Source organism: Rhamphochromis sp. 'chilingali' (assembly GCF_963969265.1).
Source record: "Rhamphochromis sp. 'chilingali' genome assembly, chromosome: 20".
Classification (NCBI taxonomy): domain Eukaryota; kingdom Metazoa; phylum Chordata; class Actinopteri; order Cichliformes; family Cichlidae; genus Rhamphochromis; species Rhamphochromis sp. 'chilingali'.
In genome coordinates this window covers 10,497,415-10,515,645 of record NC_137947.1, presented here as the reverse complement: position 1 = coordinate 10,515,645, position 18,231 = coordinate 10,497,415, and positions in this window count along the sequence as shown.

Genomic DNA, 18,231 nt, shown 5'->3' with positions numbered 1-18,231 from the left:
AATAGCCTAACACACCAGAGAAGACAACAAGACCACAGATGAGATGATAGCCTCTCCTTTGGCTCACAATCAATATGTCACAGGCAGAAGATGTATGGGGGTAATTTTACTCGCCTAGAAAGCACAGAAATACACAGAAACTGTTGGTGGGCTGGAGGAGCCAAAAGACTCTTGGATCGCATGCACAGGAACAGCTGTTTTAGCATGGATACATTCCCCCACACATTTCCACTATCTGTCTTTTTCTATATGTATCTGCCTATCCTTATGCATCTGTCCCGGAGCTATGCGATTGTGTGTCTGTGCATGTCTATTCGTGTTTATGTGCACGCGCTGCTACTGCTGAGTGCGTGGACACAGTAATGACAGTGTAGAGAAGACCTTATAACCCTGGCCCACCACATGCTCACACGCTGACTCCCACACACTTTCCACCATTGCTCACTCATAACCCTCTCGCTGCTGTAACATAAAACCCAATAGCCATAATTTTCATTGTGATTAAATGTTTTGCATGTGATGTGAGATGGTCTTCGCAGATGTATTACGTATTGTGCCCGTCGGGTAATTTGGCAGTGTAGCTCAATCACGGCACTTTTTATTTGTTGTCTAGACCATTGACCTTGCAACTTATTGTCGGAAACTGTTACTGGCTTGTGTGTGTAAACCAGCTTATTGGCGCTGCATGTATTAAATTGGTAATTAAGCTGAAAGATCTTGACATTTGTGTTAGCAACTGGGAAACCTTGAAAGACCTTGATAGATGGTGTTTGGTGTGTGCGCGAGCTATGCTGCAGGATGGGTTTTATTACTATCTGATGTTGTATCCACCTGATTTCTCTACTGTTTTACTGTACTTGAAGTTTATTTGAATTAGCTGTTTTTCGTGACTCAGTTTTCACTCATAATAAAAGACATGTACATTTGTTTTTAAAGTTTCAGTTGTGGCCAGAAGTTAAGATAAACTAATCATGGGCATGAATGTCCTAGTAATTTCAATCTTTTAATTATTTCTTTGAACAGGGTGGAAAGATTGTACAGCATAGGTCTTTAATGACAATTTGATGAAGAAATGTGGTTCTCTTTTGGATTTTATCCAACACACACAAAGTCAAAATATATATACATACAGGATCAAATATATCCATGCACCCCCACTAATATTTGGTCAAATAGGTAGGAAGTTGTGCATCGACTGGACCCTTTTGGTAGCCATAAACAAGCTCCTGGCACAATTCTGGTTGGATATTTTTCTACGCGTCTTTGCAGAATTAGACTGCTTTAGCTATTCCAAAACCAGTTTTGGTGTGTGTTTGGGATCAAACATCCAGTTGTGTCCAAGTTTCAACTATCTGGCTGTTGATCTGATGTGAAATTTAATTATTTGAAGGTAGTCCCCCTTCTTCATTATCCCATCCACTTTGTGCAGTGTACCCTACCACTTCCAGCTAAACAGCCCTAGTGCATGATGCTATATACGCATAATTGACAGCTGATATAGTGTTCTTCGGTTTGAAAGCCTGACTTTTATCAAACATACTGCTTCGATGTGACCAAATAGCTCAAATTCAAATTTTATTTGTCACACACACACAACCATACACAGTATGACATGGGGGTAAAATGCTTGTAGCTGTACAATGCCCGACCATTAAATGACAGAAAAAACGTTTTACAATATTTACAATTTACAGTTTACTACAAAATTTACAAATTAACTTAGGAATTTACAGTAAAGAATGTGCAAATAGCAGAAGAGATTATAAAGATTATAAATTATAGGAATTATAGGATTATAGGAAATGTGTGGTGGTGCGTGTGGTGATGTGTGTGAGAGTCCAGTCTTATAGTGACGTGTGTGGGAGAGTCCAGTCCTACACCTGGTTCAGGGCCCGAATAGCCTGGGGGAAGAAGCTCCTCCTCATTCTCTCTGTTTTGGCCTTAAGGGAGCAGAAGCGCTTCCCAGACCTCAACAGTGAGAAGAGTCCATTGTTGGGATGGGAGAGGTCCATCATAATCTTCCTAGCTTTGGACTTGCACCGCTTGGTGTAGATGGACAGCAGGTCAGGGAGCTCTGATTGAATGATGCGTTTGGCTGAGCGCACCACTCTTTGCAGATCTCGTCTGTCCTGCTTGGTGCTGTTCCCAAACCAGGTGCAGATGTTTGCCGCCAGGACGCTCTCGATGGTGCAGGAGTAGAAGTTCTTGAGCACCTTCAGTGGCAGATGGAAGTCAAATAAGTGACAGGTCTGAACTTGTATTCACATGCAGAATTGTTTAGAAATGACGCCACAAGACGTTCACAACTTATATAAAGCTACAATTCCCCTTTGTGCATCTTCACTGAGTTCAGTCTACCCAATTAGTGCTGTCAAACTAATCTTTTTCAAAGAAAAAGTACCATGATGTTAATAATCTTTGGTCTTGTCAAATTAAAATACATTGTGGAACTTTCAGCTCCACTTATTAAAAGATGATATGTAGATATTTGCACCCGTATCTATACGTTTGACCCTGTGGGGTTGACAGAAAATCCAAAATAAATACAAACGTGTGCAAATCTTGTTTTTTTAGAGTAATTAATGCTGTACAATAATTCCATCCCAGAGAAAGAACAGTTCAAAGAAACTATTAAAAGCCCCGAATTACCATGAAATTTATGCCTGTGATGAGTGCATGTAAATAATTGTAAATACAGAGGTTAAAGAACAATCTAGCATATTGGATTAATAAGCATATTGGATTCATACATAGAGTTTGTTTGCTTCAGCCCGGTGTTCCTTTCAACTGATGACATCGAGATATTTACACATTATAAATCAGAAAATAATTACACCGGGTTCAGGGGGGTAATGGAAAAGGATTTTTAGTTTCTGATTTCTAAACCTTAAAGTGTTTTTGTTAAAGTGTAGTGGGAGTCAGGATATTACTCATGCTGAAATTTGTCTGGGGAAAAGTTTTTAAAAAGCAGAATGTACCTGAAAGTGCAATCTCAGTCTAGTCGGTGATGCTGCAGTGTGGCGCTTCTGTAAAACCCTCTTTCAGTTGCATTTAGTGCTGGCAGACAGTTGGAGCAGTGAAGGCTTTCACTGGTAATTTTCAGCAAGTGTAGTCCTGTGAAGATCTAGATTATTTGTGATTATCACTGGTCATACATCCACACAGGAAGTACAGGATTTCTTTCATTCACTTTCTAATTCTACTATCGTTTACCTAAAATCAATATTTGAATTACAAACACTTTTGGCAGCATTCTGGAGCCTGACTTAAAGGATATGCTTCCTCGATAATTTATGAGAATCATGAAGCAGTACTTTATGAGCTCATATTATTCATTAAAACCACTGACGTGGAATGTGCTAAATTACATAACCAACATTGATTGTCCTGCAATACTAATCCAGTCCGGACACAGCTTATCTGCCTTGCATAGATCACTGAGGCTGTTAGAAAGCTTTGCAGCAGAAATGCTTAATGTTCTCTCAGCGTGATGTTCCTTAAGATCTCCATGAAGAGATGCTTCTGATGTGTGGGCGCTGAGGCCGCTACAGGAAGCTACCCAGGTCTTCTACACTCAGAGTGATAGCTGCCAGGTCCTTGGATTGATTTTCACTGGCTGAAGTCCAGGCGCTGCCACGGTTTGGAAAGTATCCTTTTCTACCTTGTTTCAGTTTGACCGCAAATATGCAAAGATGGGGAGAGACCCCAACGTGCTGTCTGTTTTCTCTTGGCAAATATCTTTAAAAGATTTATTGTGATTAATTGTTACATGATGCAATCATAATATATTAACAGGAATCTAATCTTTACCCCAACACTGATAGTCACACACAACTTTTAGTTTTTCCCAGCATTAATTTAACACTGAAGTGACAGCTCATGTCACTGGACACCTCTGCAGAGGTTTTGGTAAACCCGGCAGGAGGAAGGATATTGCCCAGAGCAAACAGACCACACTTAGTTTTGTATAGACAGCAATGCAGCCTCCAGTCTCTGAAAATATCTCTGTGAGTAGTTCTTGAAGCAGTGTTGACTTTTGATTTTTTTTTTTTATTCCTGGCCTGTGATGATCATGATTGTTTGTGGATTTGTTTGTTTATTATTCATGTAATTTTTGATTCGGTGAATTAAAATTATTCACCGCACCTCTGCTTGTCTTTCTGGTGTCTCCCAAATCATGAATCTTTCATTTAGTGTAATATCTGTTATTTTTAAATAGTTAAAATACTTCCTCACTGGTACTAGAAAGCATGCCTCTGTCACCCCCGTTCTTGCTGATTTGCATTGGTTACCCATAAAATATCGTATCGAATTTTAAATATTGTTGCTCCCCTTTAAAATTATAAATAATTTAGCCCCTAGCTATCTTGTCGATCTCCTGTCCATATCTCCCTGGGCGAGCCCTCAGGTCTTCAGCCCAATTACTCTTGGTTGAGCCTAGATCTAGACTTAAATCTAGGGGTGACTGTGCTTTTGCCCTGGTTGCACCTAACCTGTGGAATAACCTTCCCATCACTATCCGTGGTCAGACTCCCTTTTATCTTTTAAATCTCATTTAAAAACTATCTATGTACTTTATCTTTTAGTTATATCAGTTCTCAGTAACTTTATCCTTATATTCCCTTTACTCCTGTATAATTAGTGCCCTCAAGCTGTTGACATATGTGTTACTTTGTCAATATTCTTTTCTTTAATCATGTCTTAATGTTCCTGTTTCTACTGTAAAGCTGTTTTTTTTAAATGTGCTATATAAGTACAGTTGTATAGTGGGTTTTCACCGTGCGTCATCAAACCGGAAGTCAGCATATTGGAGATACTGGATGTAAACAAAGCGCGCGCACTCAAACAGATTCCAAACGTCGAACAAAAGGAAATGGTGAATTATTGCCGTGTTTTTGGCTGTACCAATCGGTCAGACCGTGAAAAACATTTGCAGTTTTATAGACTGCCAAAAGTTATTACAAATCAGGGAGAACAATGCCGAAAGTTATCAGAGGAAAGGAGGCAGTTATGGTTGGCGAAGCTAAACCAGGATCTACAAGGCAAAATTCGGACAACATCCGAATTTGTTCTGCTCATTTCTCTTCTATAGTTAAGCATACTTAATAAAATATACTCGAATTACACTACTTTTTGATAAGGGATGATATCATACAGTTAAGGTTTGGTTGATTAAAGATGTTATTGCATTACTTACTTTAGCATTCACAACATATCTGTCGCTGATGACTTGATACTGCATATCCCTCACCCATCCATACACCATCTGGTTATAGGCCTCCAAACCTTTATAAGATTTAAGGTCTTCTGCTGTCTTCTGGGCGAGAAAACCAGGTCGTTGACGATATCAGAATACGCAATAGACGGAAGACTCTCCGGGTCGTCATTGATCCAAGATGAAGGAGCCAACTCGTTTGGATCTGCACCACCAATAAACCTTAACTTTTCCAAATATCGTGCCATTTCCTGCGGAACAAGTCCTGCCCTGTATGCCTTTGCATCTATAACGCATTTTGAGGAGCTTTTCTGTGGTTTCGGGCATTGATCCATTGCAGTGTTTACCTCCGAGTGCCTCCAATATGGCCATGCATGCAGGTTACTGCCCAGAATTGTATTGTATTTGTATTGTATTGTATTGTATTTTCATTTCATCATTTTAAGCTACCAAACAATGTAACCTCATATGCTCATTATCAGGCAACTACGGTATCCAAGACTTCTAGTAGGTCAGCATTGGATTTCTAATCCACAACCTCACCTGGACAAACTCCCCTGCACATCACGCAGTTTCTGATTTCACTTAGTGACAGCTTAACTCAAACAGGCCGCAGTTCCGAGCGAACCTCACATCGGCAAATGATTTCACTGATTAGCATAATGTCAACCAGGCAGGAGGTGGTTGTCAAATAAAATCAGCTGCTTAGTGATCTTTAGGTAAAGCCTGCATGCTCTCTGACTCATGTGGAACACAGATGCTTATTTCTGCAGTACAGTACCAGACTCTCCGATACCTAAAAATATGGAAAGCAATGTGTTGACGAGGCTGCTACGATGGTGGTGGGAGTCCCATCAGCGCTGAAAAGGCTGAACATATGGCTCATCCTGTGATGTGATTTAGAATGTCTGCAACCCAAGCAGATGCAGGAATCAGAGTATTAACACAAAATGCCCAGCCATCATGCAGATCGTAATGGATCGTCTGCTAATACGTATTTGAACTGCTCATTATTTTAGCACTTCTACTGTGTTAGACGGTGATAAATACGGTATGTGCATTTGCTAATGTAAACAGGCTTCATATGTATTCAAGCTGCACCAAAGGAGCTGAGTGCTGACAAGGCACATACAGGCATGGAGAAAACAAAGAGAGCGCGAGGGGAAGAATAAGGAGACGAAGAGAAGGCTTGTAATGAGGATCCTTTTGCTAAGGAAGAAGGGGGCGTCTCCTGGCTGTCTTAATAAAGCAGGAGGGAGGCAGCAGTGGGACAGTATTAATGATGTGCTCAGCTGTCTAGATCATATCTGTCATGTTCATACAAAAAGAATGAGAGCGAAGGGAGGATGGTGAACATATCCTAAACATGAAAATAGACATTTATGTGTTTTAATATCAGTTCAATGTGATTATTAAACCGTGTGATATATTTTAGGTTGGAGGAAACTTTAAATTGATTTACTTAACAGTAAAATAGTGTAATCGAGTTGTCGTGTGGTCAGATATTTTAGCCTCCTGCGATATGGATGCTGTCAGGTAATCCCGATGTTTTATACTGCAGCATAAAACTCTATGTGTGTGTATATGTTTGTGGTCCACATGGTGCTTATCATACTGGGACCTAAATCTGTTTACACGGTCACATTATGGAGGCTTGTCATCGTTATTGGGACATAAAGTAAGTCCCCGTAACATAAATCATTAAATTTTAAGTTGAAGACAGCAGATATTGCTGGGCAAGAGAAGGTCAGAGAGGAGATTGAGTTTTCTGAGTGAGAACAGTCCCTATAGAAACCAGGAGAAAAGCAGAAAGTGAGATATGGTTGTATGGAGCACATGGGAAAAGCCCTTCAAAGCTGCTTCCTAATCCTCTTCTATCCCAGACCCCCTCCCTTCTCCTTCTCTCAGTTTAATCTCCGACACTGCATTAACATTTAAATTTTTCCACAGCTATTTGAATCTATCCTATGCTGCGACCACCTAGATTTATGCATTTATACTAATTACCTACTGCTGGGGTGGGAGGTGGATGGTTTAACCTTCTCACAGCTAATTTCTCATGATTTCTCCAAAGCCTTGACGCAGCCCGCAGGGGGGGAAAAATGACCTTTTCTAATTTTATTATCAGCAATATAAACAAAATGACACTAATAAGGATAATGTGATGACACCTTTAAAAACATCTCATTCCATTTCATTTTGGAGCATCAGATGGTAATAATGAAGCTGACCAAATATTTGATTGGCTTTTATTTGCAAAACATGATTTGCATATTTTTTTTTTTAAATCTCAGACATATTTTCTGAAACAGGATGGATGGTAGGAAAATATAACCATTACCAAACCAAATGGAATTTCAGATCCGGTGTGCCTGTTGTCAGGACTTCCAAAACACGGTTGATTGCGAGATTTTGTATGACATCTTGGATTAGCTCATTCCTCACTCCTCATAGGTTTTAGTCCATATTGACATGACAGCATCACACAGTTTCTGGAGATTTGTTGGCTGCACGTCCATGAGCTTTGTACCATGGTGCATTATCCTGCTGGAAGCAACCATCAGAGGATGGGTACACTGTGGTCATAAAGGGATGGATAACACAGTGGTGTTTAAACAACGCTCAATTGGTACTAAGGGGTCTAAAGTGTACCAAGAAAATATCCCCCATGTCATTATACCACCAGCAGCGGCCTGATACGAGGCAGGATGGAGCCATGCTTTCATGTTGTTTATGCCAAATGTGAAGAAATCACGATTTATCAGACCAGCCAACGTTTTTCCAGTCTTCTGTTGTCCAATTTTCCAATCCAATCCAATCCAATCCAGCTTTATTTATAGACCAATTAAAACAAAACAGCTTACTTGATCAAATTCCAATTAAAAGACAGAATTAAAATAAAAAACACATATTAAACAAACATAAAAAATAAGACAATAAAGTAACAATAAGTTTAAAATAAATACAATTAAAAAGTCTTTAAAAGGTTTTATTAAAAGTAGAAGATTAAAAAGTGTCCAAATATTGACTCAAACTGACTACAAGCTAATTGTCATGGAGAAAATGTGTATTTTTAAATGTGATTTGAAGACCTCAAGTGTTGAAAAGCAAACAAGTCTTTAAAAGCAAACAATAAAACTTCAAGAACAACAATGAAATGGACAGGCAACCATTATGAAGAGCCGAGCACAGTTGTAATGTGCTCATGTTTTGTGAACTGAAGCCTTGGTTTCCTGTTCTTTGCTGACACAAGTGTTCTGCTGCTGTAGCCCATCTGCTTCAAGGTTACATGTGTGGTGTGTTCAGGTTTCCTTCCTATCAGCCCAAAGCAGTATGGCCACTTTCCTCTGACGTCTGACATCAACAAGGCATCCAAACCCAGAGAACTGCTGCTCACTGGATATTTTCTCTTTTCAGACAGTTTTTTATAAACCCCAGAGATGGTTTTGTAGGAAAACCTCAGCAGAGCAGCAGATTCTGACACACTCACACTAACAACAACGGCAAGGTTTACTGCCACTTAATTCACCTTTCTTCCTCATTGTGATGCTCGCTTTGAACTTCAGCAGGTTTTCTTGGCCGTGTCTATGTGTTTAAATACACGAATTACTGCCATGTGATTGGCTAATTAGATATTTCTCCTAAAGAGCAGTTGGCAACTCTTTCAAGTGTGCCTAATGAAGTGGCCAATTAGTGTGCACTGTTTTGAGACATTTGGACAACGTTTGTTTGTTATCTGACCCAACAACACCGGGATCGGTGTCACTGTGGGAAAAGCTGTTAGCAGTTAGCAATCCGCTGGATCTCTAGTGGGAAGGTTTTTAAAGTGTTCAGCAAGTCAGCAGCGACACAAAAGTTCAAACCACAAAAAAATGGTAGATGTTAAAAAACTAGTGAGAGCTCAATGACTTTTCAAGTTGTTTTAGTTTCTCTTGGGTTTGAGAGATGCTCGGGTTAGAGGAGGAGGAGGAGGAAGAGACTGTTGTTTTGGTGCTCTGCCACCAAAAACCTTATCTGCCCTGCTGCGAGGCTGTAGTGGAAATGAATGTCATCAAAGCTCGGCTTGGATAATGGCCACAAAATAGCTATCATATTATGGTTTCAGCTGTGCTAATGAAAAAAATACCCTCTCTGAGGCCTCAAACAAGGCAAGGTGTCAGTTCTACTTGACAGTTCAAAACAATATTTTTTTTTCATTGTTGTGTGTGCTCGCCCTTTGGGCATCTGGTAATTTCTCAGCACAATTAATTCAAGTAGACTTTGTTAAAAGGTCAATAGTGAATGATAGATTATGTTGTTTTTAATTATATTTTTTTCTGTAACACCGCTGAAAACGAGATAACGAATGAATTCGAATACAAGCCCTTTTTACTGTGTGTGCTACCTGCCAGTGAATGATAAATAGTTCAGGTTAATTTGCTCACGCTGCATGTATCATTCCGCTGAGGGTTTATAAAACTTCACTGATGCACATTTAAACATCTTTTTATACCGCTGACTGCAAAAATGATTCGAGGTACATTAGATAACAGGCGTCGTACACCTGAGCAATGTCATATTTGTGAATTTACATTCTCAAAGGTGCTGACGTCAATCAAGTCCAACGCCATTATGAGGAAAAAAAATGTTGAGACCTTTTACATCTCAATTTGTTTCTGAAGCGGAGCCAAAGCTCACTAATTAGAATGATACTGCTTTTGGAGCTGCATGCCACAACTATGCTTTCTAATTTCAAATGTGTGTGACGGTGGTGCGGCCCATGTGGGTGGTGTAAATCCCTCTCAGCTCACGTTCAACACCGCCGAGAGAAAAGGCCGAACATCACTGAACGTTGTCACTGAGTAACACGATATAAGACCGTTTTTGTCTTAATGCGTTAAAGCCTTCAGCATCAACTTGTCATTCTTTTGATTTTTAAAAGGTTGCAAAACAGCAAAAATATAACAAGCATGCATGTGACTGATTTTATTATGACAGTGATGCACACTGTGTGAGAAAAGCAGGTGATGGTCATGATTCTAAATGTTACATTTTGGCCAATATTCCTGTATCACTAGCACAGCACGACAGATATATGGACATACAGTTTGCTGCAGAGTACCTATGCGGTACACTAGGTGTGACACGGCTTGTCGCTGCTCTATTCCACCCCTGAGTGCTGTGAAGCTGATTTATAAGTGGGAGGAGCCCGCGAGCTGCAATCAGCCCGTTTTCATCAGCATTATAGCTGCCTGACAACATCCAGCTGTCCCCGATGTGCCACAGAGGGCTGATGGTGCTCATCGCAGCTCTGCAATATTACCACAGCACTCACTGTGATAAAAATATATAGTCGACACACACGGATACTTTCCTAGAGTCAATCATGCAGACAGACACTTGTAGAATAGCTTTGCTTTGTTTTTGTTGTCTTTTTATTTATTATTTTTCTTCATCTAATAATAAAAATAATAATAATGTCGTTATTATTAATATTTTTATTATTCTACAACTTGTTTCTTAATATGAATCTTAATCTTGCATAGTTTGATTCTTGTGGGTTACACTTGATAGTTGCTAGCAGCTTGTGTCAAGGGACTTGGAACAAGTGAATGAATTTTACAAAATGATGCTGCAATCTACTTCCAGGATGAGAGCACACCTAATCAAAGCCCTGACTCAACAATGCATCAGCGTTAGGCAATCTCTCTCTCTTCCCTTTTTCCTGATGCCGCCTCTCCAGCTGCTCCCACTAACTTGTGATATAATGACATTATACTGTAACCTGATAAATTGTGAACCCAGCTGGCTATATCTGGTTTTGCTTTTACAACAGCTGGGATGCTACATGCACCGGGCGCTGCTGGTGCAAAGCGCAAAAATCAACAGAAAACATCCAAGCACAGCTATAAGTCTTCGTTTGAGCCGAGTTTGAGAATTGACGATGTTGTTAAATCATTAAACAGTGTCGTTTGTTTGGAAAAAACAAAACAGATCGGTCCTGTTTTGTACGTGCTGCTTTCAAAAGTGCAAATTATGGTCCTGAAATTGTTTTTATGTCATTATGTCCACTATGTTTGGGTACAGTTTTGGTTAATTGTCAGGGTGCTAGTGTGAGCATTCATGTTAACACAGACAAAGCTGCACTGTCTGAGGTTGCTGTCAGGAGGTCCAGCCTCTGGTTGCAAAAGGAAGTCTAAAGATTCTACAAATGTACTTGTACTTGTATAGTACTTTTGTACTCTAACTGAGAATTCAAAGTGCTTTTTAATGTTAGTCACATTCACCCAATCACACACATTTATACAAGAGCTTTTTTTCTATGCCTAAGCGCCTTGCCTAACATTCACACACACACTCACGCTCATAATCCAGTGGATGCATCAGGGAAAACTCTGAGTTTAACATCCTAGCCCAAAGATGCGCCTGAGCTTGTAGGCTGGAGGAGCCAAGGTTCGGACCACAGGCCTTCTGACTGGTGCCCTACCTCCTGAGCTACAGCTACCCCTGAAGTCTATGAGAAAACAAACTTCCTCCTTACTTGTTTGAGACCCAAGGGGGAAAAACTGATGATTTTATGGTCTCTGGCTCTGTTTAACAGAGAGAGAGAGTTGGAGTTAAATAGACAGCAAACAGAATGTGCTTGTGGACATGGCTACCTCGAGAGTGACAGTATTCTCAGTCCGGTCCACCCTTTGCTCCTGCGTGTGGTTTAAGAACTGAAACCAAGAGCACAACAGAGAAAATGCCAAAATCAAAGCTTCAAAAGGACAGTACAGAAAGCAGCATCCAGTGTCAGAGCAACTATGTCCATCTTTTGTAAACACTCCCTGTTTTCTTCAGCGCATTAAAGGAACTAATTCTTACCATAACCTGAACTTTAGAATAGCAGGTTAGCTTGTTACAGTGAATTCACAAAGTATTCCCACTCATGCAGATTTTGTCTACTTTATTATCTTGTGTATTTAATTCTAAAATGAAGACAGTTTTTAAAAATGGTCATTTTCTCCAATCAATATTTTATGTATGTGTTCCAGTAAAGCAAGAGTAGTACGATATGAACAGAGGGTCACAGCAGTCTGATTTTGATTAGACTGATTTGTAAAAGCAGCAGTTACAGCTTTATGTCTTCTTAGATTAGTCTACAGGTGGTTTATTTCATTGCTGATGTGAATGCAAGTGTGGTTACTAACTCAAACAATATAATTTCTTCATGTCAAACAAAATTAATTCATATGAAGGTTATTTAAGACATTGCGTGGAGGACTTCCTGACTTTAATCATTAAACTGTTATTCTTTCAGAAATATGTAGACAAGCTAGATAAATTCTTAATTGCATGATACAATGATGGTATGTAGAATTAATTAGAATAGGGCTTTGTGTGGCCAGGAGGATGGCCACACAAATGCAAAAATGCCTCAACTTAGCCATGGTTAAATTCTGTTTTCTTGGCAAATTAATTTTTAGACAGAGCGTAAAATAAAAAAATATGTTTTCCTCTGCTAGGCTGAACAGACATTTATTGATTTTTTTTCTCTCCATCTAATGCATTCAAGATATAACAGTACCGCTCCGCTCAGCTGAGGAACAGTCTGCTTTTGTTCTATCAAGCATAACTAACAACCGTCATTTGTATCATTGTTGCCGCAGCTGGATGACGGTTGTCTAAAAGAAGCGGCTCTGTCTTTCCTGCACAAAAAATGCAGACTTGTTAATGTGCGCAGCCCTATTACTTAATAGATTACACTTTAAAGCGCGCATACAATCGTGGCTTTATTTGCAGGTAAATGTTGTCATTAGTGATTGCAGCAGACACCGAACTAAACGTGTTTCAAACAGATGCGCCTCTATTGAGATCAAAAGCAACAAACAGAAGTCAGTAATTTGGCATACATTTAATGCAGCGGGCTTTCATAGCAGGAAAATGATAGTAATTGAAATGCGGTGTCACTTGGCAAACTGCTGATGTGAGAAAGGTAATAAATGAAGAATCAAATAGTCCTTAACATCTTCCCCTCATTGTCATTTTATCTCCTGTTATCATCCGAGAGACAGTTACCGCTTTGTTGCTACCCAGAAGGAACCCTGTTTAAAAGTGACGCCGACGTTCCCTTGTTCTCGAGCAGAGGGCTTCAGATCTCGGTCTAATCAGATTTAATGGACGTAAAATGAATCAGTGGAACCACAGTATCAATCTTTCTCTTTCTTTTCATCAATATACCAGAGACTCGTCGCTTTGGCGGTAGGACTTGAGTGCTGGTGAAACATCCAAACCACTAGGTAAACAAACCACTGGTAACAGTGCAGTCCCACTGAAAGAGGACATTTTCTCTAAACTGTTTTGTTTTTTTTAAACTATCACGTTAAGGATGATAATTTGAGCGAGCACACATGTTAGACTCATACAGTGACAGAAGTGATGATTGCTGCTGAAGATACAGACACAGTGACCTTTCTCTATTTTCTTTTTAAGGACATAAGAGTGGAAATGATGGAGCACGCTGTGGGAGAGGAAAAGGCCACATACAGCCTCTGGGCTCCTTCATGCCTCCTAGAAATGGAGCCAGACTGATCAACATAAACAAGGATGAAATTATTTGCGGCTGTCTCACAAAAGTATGTAACTGATCGGGTTACTCGGATGATCACAGCATAGACATTTCACATCTACCTTTTTCATTGCTGTTTGCCTGATGTGGTCCCGTGTTAAATAATGCTCATTAACAACAATGCTGGGTTAGTTTCAGCATTAAGCAGAGATTTCTGTCCGTTCTTCGCTTTCACAGCACACAGTATGAAAAGAGGATTCATTCATTATCACACCACAGACAAATTAACAGGGGTGTTTCTAAATACCCCGGGTTCTCGCAAAGACACCCAGCCCCTCCATGCATTGTTGATGTTGTTTGGGCTCAGTTCGTCTGTGGCAGATTGGCTCACGGGGAAGCTTGCAGACATTTGAATTAAAGCTGCAAAACTATTAAAAATGTATGGCCCTGTATGAATGCATGACCTATATTTTCCATGCAAATAAATAAATAAACAGGGTTTAGAGGGGATGATGCAAATCTTCAGAAGTGGGACACAGGATGAGCTAATGACAACAATAAAGATTTTGGATTTCACACTGAGAGCATAATGGAGACTAATCCTGTGTTACTCATTCCCTCACCTCCTCTCTTTTGCTTCCCCCATAATCAGGCTATCCCACAATGCACCCTGCAATATCCATCCCAGCGTGGTAGTGTTTGAATTGGCCTCTCATGGTTCAAGTGCATATTGTGACTCACCTCTCTCTGGCTTTCATGCGGTGTGTTTTTTACAGACTTGACATTGACACAAGGTGGTTGTTGGAGTCTTTTTCTTATTGACGGTGATGCGGCCTTTCTCCTTTATTCTGTCCCCAGATCATGTCTGTCTGTCTTCTTTTTTCTGCCTCTCTTCTTCGCTCCTCTCCCCTCGCCCTGTCTGCCTGCCTCTGTTGTCTCGGTAGATTTCTTCTTCACTGCCATTCAGACGATGTCAAGGACCATGGCAGGGAAAATAAAGGCCACTGGTTTCTTGCTTCATGATGGGCTGTCGTCTTGTGACTGAAGCAGCTTCTAAAATTCACTGTAGGGGGAAAAAAAAGGTGGTAAACAAATGCATCAACCATCAGCCAAAGAAAAAAGATCTGCGTGACACTTTCTCTGCTGGGTTTCTCTGCCAGCCCAGGGTTGCAGCAGTGTCTCTCTTCTTAAGCGAAACCAAAAAAAAGCCTTGCAGTTAAGAAGAAGACTAAAAGGCTTTCGAGTCAAGGCATTAACATCAATTTGTCGTTTGCGTACTGTAGATGAAAAGGTCATTGTAGGGTAATTTCCAATAAACCAAGTTCAAAAAAGAAGAGTCTATGGCTGACGCGTGTTCCTGGTTTCCAAAAGAAATGCTTCCAGTTGCATTATGATTTGAAGACTGTTTATTTATTACAAATGGAAGATGTAACAATGAACTCCTTCCTAAAAAACATGAAAGTTCCAAAAAATAGCAGTTATCCAGAACTAGCTGTGCACACGGTCAGAAAACCGTGAGACTCCCAACCTCTCTGTCCATGCTCCTCCCCTTCCCTCTCACACAGGGTTTCATGCTACTATTGCACTTACATAATTAAAGTGAGAGGTACCCCCTTTTAGGTTCCAATCCCAAAACAGTGACTTAAAATTACTTTATGTAAACACATATATTTTCACATTTATTAATCCTGAAAAGATGACTTATGTAATGAATCTATGAATTATAAACAAACATAAACTCAATCGTAAATAAAAATATAAAGCAGACGTCTGGCGCTTACATTACCGGCCCCTAATTGTTCTAATAATGTATTGCCTTAGAACAATTACCACATTTTTTAACTTTACAAACTTAATATGAACCACGTTTAGACATATCCAATGTTTAAACACATGACAAAATATTATTTATAGACAAATGAATTGTCCAATACTTTGCCAATCAGCTTTGCAAAGTATATTAAGGCTGGTTTCTGTCCATTTCCAAAAGAACAGATGAAAAAGAATAAGAAAGAAAAGAAGGAAAGAGAGAAAGAAGGAAAGAGCCAGAGGTTGCTAGCACATGGCTCATCGTAGGGGCTTAGTCTTTACCACTAGCCCATTCAGATTCCACAAGCAGACAAATCTTGGTGATGGGTCTGTCCAAAACATTAGTCTTTGTCTTTATCCGTACTCGGCGAACGAGACCCTTCTTGTCTGGAACAGTTTTGATGATCTTTCCCATAATCCATGAGTTTCGTGGTGCACAGTCGTCCACAAGAAGAACGACATCTCCTTCTGCAAAGTTTCTTGATGCTGTGGCCCACCGCTGACGTTCCTGAAGTTGAGGTAGGTATTCTTTAGTCCATCTCTTCCAAAATAGATTGGACATATATTGCACCTGTTTCCATCTACGTCGTGAGTAGAGGTCATTCTGGTCAAACAATCCTGGAGGCAATGAAGGTTTTGTTTTCAACAACAAAAGATGATTAGGTGTCAGAGCCTCCAAATCATTTGGGTCGCTTGATGCCCTGGTGATTGGTCGGCTGTTGATGATCGACTCTGCCTCACATAAGACTGTATGAAGGCATTCTTCTTCCAGAACTTGTTCTCTCACAGTAGAATTCAGCACTTTTCGTATTGATCTTATCAACCTCTCCCATGCTCCGCCATGATGTGAAGCAGTGGGAGGGTTAAATGTCCACTTAATTCCATGCTGTTGAAATAGATGCTGAAACGGTGAAGTGTTCCAGTCAGTGACTGCTTCCTTCAGCTCACGATTGGCAGCAACAAAATTCGTCCCATTATCTGAGCGAATCTCCTTCACTTGTCCTCTCCGTGCTATGAAGCGCCGGATTGCATTTATGCACGAATCTGTGTCTAATGATGAGGCCAGCTCTATGTGTACTGCACGAACCGCTAAACAAGTGAATATAACACCGTATCTTTTTAAGATGGTTCTTCCACGTCTTACTTCGAATGGGCCGAAGTAGTCTACACCAACCCGGGTGAAGGGTGGATCATCTGGCAACACTCGCTCTTGTGGAAGATCAGCCATCAGTTGTTTCCCAACTCTCCCATGCAAGCGACGACATGTCACACACTTTGCGATGATCTTTCTAATGGCTGTGTTGGCACTTGGGATCCAAAACTTCTGTCGCAATTCAGAGAGCATGTGATTGCGCCCTCCATGCCCAGTTTCTTCATGTATCTGTTGGAGGACTAAGTCAGAAATGTGAAAGTCTCTAGACAGGATAATAGGCTGCTTAGCGATTTCCGGCATAGCTGCCCAGCTCAATCTTCCACCAACTCTCAACAGATCTTCCTGTAGTACAGGGTTCAGTTTGTATAAGTGGCTATTGCGCTTCACACTTTGTCCCTTGTGAAGAGCTGAAACCTCTTCCGAGAATTTCTCCTTTTGGCAAAATCTGATTATATCGAGCTCTGCTTGATTCAGGTCTTCCACTGAAATTTGTGTAGGCTTAAAGCTTGTCCTGAAACTGTCAATCTGACTTTGCCTCAGCTGTCGATCATTGTCAAGGCTATTCTCCACACTGGTTACGCATAGCTCTTTACGTTTTTGACAGAGACTCCAAAGTAAGGCTTTAAGTTTCAGGAACCACGCCACCACTCTTTTCAACTTTGTCCATGATGAGAAGTAATTTATCAGTCTCTTGAATGGAGCAACATTTTCTTCCACCTCTATTTTGTTTACTGTGGCTCTCTTGATCTCAGGATCACCAGAAGTGATTTCCGAACAATTCAGTGCAGTGTTAGGCCAAAACTCTACTGGACTGCGAAGAAAATCTGGCCCAGACACCCACGTTCTGTTCTTCATAAATTCATCTACTCTTTGCCCTCTTGAGGCGCAGTCAGCAGGATTCTTGTCTGTGCTGATGTGTTTCCACTGTTCCACATCAGAGCCTTTCAGAATAGCTGCAACTCTGTTTGCCACAAACGTACGAAAACGCGTGGTCTCATTCCGGAGATACTGGAGCACCACCGTACTGTCTGTCCAAAAAACTGATTCTGCAAGATTCAGTTGTAGCTCTCTTCTCAGGACACTATCCATCCTAATGGCTACTGTAGCAGCAGTCAATTCCAGGCGGGGTATGGTAGGAGGCCTGAGAGGCGCCACTCTGGACTTGCCCATCATAAATGCACATTGTGTCTCATTGCTCGTGTTACGCATGAGTAGGTAGCTGACTGAGCCATATGCATCCTCACTTGCGTCTGCAAAGTGATGTAGTTGTGCAAATACATCATTTCCAAAATCTTTGGGCTTGAAACATCTTGCGACTGAGAAGTGTTCCAAAGCAGGAAGGCTAGTTAACCAGTCAGTCCACCGCCTCTTTATGTGCTCAGGTAAGTCGTCATCCCACCCGATCTTCAATCTGCACAATTCCTGCAGGATAATCTTTGCTGGCAAGACTGCTGGCGCCAAAATGCCTAATGGGTCATACACTGATCCAATGACAGAAAGAAGTCCTCTTCTTGTGAATGGGCG